The sequence below is a fragment of the Chrysoperla carnea genome, chromosome 3 (assembly GCF_905475395.1).
Source record: "Chrysoperla carnea chromosome 3, inChrCarn1.1, whole genome shotgun sequence".
Lineage (NCBI taxonomy): Eukaryota > Metazoa > Arthropoda > Insecta > Neuroptera > Chrysopidae > Chrysoperla > Chrysoperla carnea.
Window position 1 is genome coordinate 76,209,096 of NC_058339.1, and position 5,569 is coordinate 76,214,664.

The 5,569-nt window shown below is 28.2% G+C and overlaps 2 non-coding genes across 2 annotated transcripts; one reads left to right on the top strand and one right to left on the bottom strand.

Moving 5' to 3' along the window:
* Positions 1-1,484: 1,484 nt before the first annotated feature.
* On the top strand, positions 1,485-1,557 carry Trnav-aac. Its single transcript has one exon. It is a non-coding gene; the product is annotated as a tRNA-Val (tRNA).
* Positions 1,558-4,235: 2,678 nt separating this feature from the next.
* Positions 4,236-4,308, bottom strand: Trnav-aac. The gene has a single exon. It is a non-coding gene; the product is annotated as a tRNA-Val (tRNA).
* Positions 4,309-5,569: the final 1,261 nt, after the last annotated feature.

Here is a 5,569-nt window from a genome sequence, read left to right on the forward strand (position 1 = left end):
TATAGATATAGATATATATAGATGAGAATTCTTGAAAAATACAAAAATTGAATTTTTAATTTTTCAAGAATTTTATTTCGGAAACTAAGCATATAGAGCAAAAATCACAATAGTACTTTTTTGTTTTGTCGAAACAATTCATAATTTTGTACTTGGCGTCTTTTCTACTTTCCTTCAGAAATTCGCTAATAATATTTTGCCATTAAGTGAATGTATAGCAATCTTTACTAATATTTTTAGGAAATTTAACGCTCTAAGCTTACACTTTTTCCACTGATATAACCATTAAAAGATATTGAAAGAACTCATAAAATGAGCAATACATATTTTTGTAGGAAATTAATTTACCACAAAAATGGTATCATTTGTTTAATAGATTATGTAAGTGTTGAAAAAATATTCGTAAACCAAAGCTGAAAGTTTACGGATTTTCGAAGTTTTTAATAATTGGCTTAGAATTATATGATTTTATCTCATTTATTTTTATTCAAACGGTGCTTAAAAAAATTTCTAATCTTTTACTGTGTATTATCTTTTACGCGTGGGGCAAAAGTATCCCCAATCTTATATCAGGGTTTTCGATGTCGAAAAAATCCACAGAGGAAAATAAAAGCTTCTTACCAACAACAAAATCGTTTAATGTGGGTTCCAATCTGTATTTATAACATGACTCAAAAAAAATCGTTTTTAAGAGATATATTTTTTAACGATTTATAAAAACCTAATTATGATCACATGCAATCTTTTTCCCTTCAAAAATATTATTATTATTATTAGTCATTCATCGAAAAAAGTCAAAAATAACAACACTCAAAATGTATAAAAATAGAATTGAAATGCTGTTTAACCCTATAATTATTAAAAGAGACCTAATTTAATTATACAGTCTTTGGATTTATTCTTTTGTATCTTTTTCAATATGGATAATAAATTGTCTATTCATCAAAATTTTATACGTTTAAACCTAGATTGAAATAAATATAGAAATACTAAAAAGACATTTAATGTTTGAAGTTTTTATGTGAGCTGGAGATTTAAGTAGAGGTTTGGGAGAAGGTGCCTTAATCTATATGAAAGCTGGTTCTTCCAGTGTGGTCCTAATTCATTTTGGCCCAGTTCTGACAACGACATCCATGAGAAAACCATAAAAGTCTTAAATTTGCATTAAGCATGCACGACAAGAGGTCGAATAACTCAATATCACGCCAACCAATTTCGATGATTCTTGTTTTAGTGACAAATTAGTTAATATACTGCAGATTCACTAAAAATCACAAAATAAAAAACAAACAAAAAGAAAACCGACTTCAAAAGAAAAACTTTTCCAAAACAAATTATAAGGGACTACTGACATGAGTTGCTTTTCAATCCACTGCAATTGAATGTTGCCCTATTTGTGTCACTTTTTCCACTGGTAACAAAATGTTTTAATTTTGACTAATTTATCCAGATTGCTTAAATTTTTTAAACTAATGATACTCATCGTTTCCGTGGTGTAGTGGTTATCACATCCGCCTAACACGCGGAAGGTCCCCGGTTCAATCCCGGGCGGAAACAATTTTTTTACGCAGAATATCATGTAATGTTAGCCATCAGTTATTTTGCCTTTCACGCGTCCAATAAAATTTCATCCCCTCTATGAAATATTATTTTATGACTTAACACCAGCAAATTTTGAAAGTATAAAAATCGCGTTTTCACTAAAAATTGTATTAAATTCAATTCATTACAGTTTTCCAAAATTTAATTTATAAAACCTATATTTTTGCTTTGCTTATAAACGGAATAATTATCATATTTAGATCAAAAATTTAATTTATAACTTGTCAAAATTTATGATAATATATTTCAAACATCCAATCCATCCCGGAAAAGAATTATTATATGTAAATTAAATACTTACTAATAAAATATCTGAGGCATAAAGTCGGTATCTTTTTTTTTTAAATAAATGATAAATGCTTTCAAAAAATTGATTGTTTTTTCTCTTGCGTTATTCTTAAACTAAATATTATTCAAAAAGAAGTATTTAAAAAAAATCACCTGAAGATATATTTTGATTCATTTACACGTCTGCGTCTTACAGTTAACAAATATAATTTAATATACATTAAGAAAGAAATTAACTATTGTTCAATCGCTATAGTTTGAACTACTTCAAACTACGCAAGTAGAAGATCAGTAATTTAAGCCAGGGTTGCCAGATGGGCAACCCTTCTTATTTTTTCTATAATTGATAATTGCGAGCAACTTTTCTGAATTACATTTTGTCCACTTATAAAAAGGAACGGTAGTTTACCAAAAAGAAAAATAGTGATTTACATAATTTTCAGAATAAGCAAAATTTTTAATAAAGAATGACTTTTGTTCTTAAAATGAAAAATAAGAAATTTTATAAGTATAGCTATCTCTACCCGGGGACACACTATAAATGATAGTTTTAAATTTACAGACAGTTTAAAAAGAACTTTTCAAAAGAGAAATGAAAACGCCCGATCGTTGTGACGTAATAATGTTAATTGAATGGTATACACCGAATATAATTATTAATTAACATTATGACGTTACATGATCTTTTACGAACATTTTTTTGTAGGGCGTTTCGTATCCCTTTTGAAAAGTTCTTTTAAAACTGTAACTTTAAAATTTTCGAAAAATAAGTTTAAAATTTTTTTTACAAAATCCCAATTATTTTAAGTTCAAACTATAGTGAATGTAATATATAAAGTCATATTACAGTAAACGATACAATGCATTCGTATATAACAGATGAATATTATTATTATTATATTATGATGAGAAAGTTTAAAGTTAAAAATCTGTCTATTAATATTGTTATTAATATCAAATTAATAACTCAATAGATATTATTTTATAAAAAAATAGTATATATTTAATATTAATGATAGTAAGTTACTTAGCTTATAGCTCATGTTGTTAGCTTACTTAGCTGTTGGTAAGTTGTTTTTTTGGTTTAGGCTATATAACACAGGTTTTCGTGTTGTTTTGTTACTTAATTAACATTTATTACAAAAGAAGTATTCTGTCAAGTCTGTGATGGAAAGCACATGTCCGTGGATAGTAATGGTTCTGTATGTCTTGCGTGAATTATTAAATTATTGTTTTATCAAAAACCGATATATCGATTGTAGTCCACATGTTAGGTGACGATTATTTTTTAACCCCCGAACGACAAAAAAGGAGCTTATGTTTCCGTACACGAAAAACTAAAAAATTGGCCATGATCTTCAAAATTGATTCAGTTTGGAAAAGTAATGACATATAATTTTAACATATAAATAATTACTATGGAAATGAATGGTCAAATAAACCTGGTTCAATTCATTTCGAAAAATGAAATGGTAAAATACTTAGGTAATTTAAAACAATATAGGTACGACAGCTGAAAATACTTTCGAGAGTATATTTTAAGATGGCTGAATTTCGGATATTAGTTTTCTTAATAAATTTAGGTTAAGATGAAGTAAGTCTTGCATATGAGAACAGTGGCATTAATTAACACGGGACGCTTTCTGTAAAGTAACCAAATTTCTGTCCGGAAAATTTACATAATATTATCGAATTATAAAACCAAATCCTATTAAAATTACAGCCCTACTAAAATGGTTTGATTTTTTTTTTAAATTTAATTTTTAGAGCTTTTTTCAAGAATGCGAACTACTAAATGCAATCCATTTCAGCTAGCAGACTTACTTTAACTAATGAAAATTTCAAAAGGAAAATTAATTTTCAAAATCCAGCCAGAAATATCTATAATCAACTTTTCCTGATTTCATTGACTCTTTCCGCTGCCATCAGTGCCATCAATTCAGTTGTTTTTACTATTAAATTTGTCGGTACCGCAGATACAGGATCCTAGAAAAAGAAAAATATTATAATTATCAGTAAAAATATAAAAATGTATAATTTATTACATTTTGTGTTATATTATAGATGATAATAAATATAAATAAATATATTTTTAATATTTTTTTGCTATGAATATTAAAAATTATTATTATTTTATAATTTATTTTTATTTACAACACTGACAACTAATTACCTTCTTAGTTCTTTGTTTTTCATTTCTAAGAGCTACAAAAATAACTTACAAAATAATTACATTTACATTTTCTCCTTGTTGGTATAAGTTTATCTCGAAGTAAGGATAAATTCGTTCTAAATTTGGATAATATTCTCATATTCAACCAATTAAAATGTGAAAAAAAATTAAATGTTTCCGCCCGGGATCGAACCGGGGACCTTCCGCGTGTTAGGCGGATGTGATAACCACTACACCACGCAAACGGTATATTTTTAATAAACGGAAACAGCCATTTGCAGTTTTAATAGAAACAAGTGAAAACCAACAATTGACTGAGTTAATTGTTGAAATACCATGCATAGTCAGTGTTGATTTCTTTATCACATTACACATACAAACATGTGACACATACATAACTGATAATCAAGTATGGTACATATTGAAAAATTTACGCCTAATTGGCGCCCTCACGGGTAAATAGTGATGTTTACGAAAAAAGTTGTTTAATTTTTGATAAGGAACATTTTTTACATTTAAACTTTTGTTCTATCTCTAACGGTTTACAAGATGGGTCCTACGGACCCAAGACCCAATTGACCTATGATGCTCATTTACGAACTTGACCTCACTTTTTACGTCCTGAGTACGCTGTAAAAATTCAGCTCGATAGACGGACGGACTATCGGAAATGGACTAATTAGGTGATTTTATGAACACCTATGACAAAATTTTTTTCCTAGCATCATAATTTTTAAGCGTTACAAACTTGGGACTAGACTTAATATACTATGTAAATGTTTTCTGGGATAAGTTTTTCCGCTATGTGTGTGTGTCTGCCTGCATGCCTGTCCGTCTGTGGCATCGTAGTGTCTAAACGGATGATCCGATTATTATTCTTTTTATTTCGTTTGAAAGATAACTTAATGTAAAGTGTTCTTACCTATATTTAGGGTGGGTTCCGTAATCGGAATAACTAAAAAATAGGCCATGATCCTCAAAATCGATTGAGTTTGAAGAAGGCTCTAAGGAAAAGGCAATTTAATGTAGAGTGTTCTTATCTATGTTTCAAGTGCGAGTTTAGGGTTCAGTACCCAAAGTTTTTTTGCGGGGGTTTTTAAAATATTGTAAATTTCACTTGTAACATGAAATATATCTGATTAAGGTAGTTCCTCCGCGACAGTCCAGTCAAAAAGTTTTGGACTAATACTATCATTCAATGCATTAACTGTGCTATGACTATTATACATATACCATATATTATTTTCACAAGACTGTAGTTACACACTAATTTATCTCCTATACGTATACAGACACACACAATGATATATACGTTTACCATTAGTTTCTGTATCCTCTCCACAAAAAACATCGCTAAAACGAGTTATTTATTTAAGTTTTTTATCGAAACTATATGGTAAATAATTTTTATTTTTTTTATATATTTTCTAAATATAGTATTCTTCATTATATTAGTTTTTCATAGAGATGGTGAACGTCATTCATTGATAAATAAATATAATATTT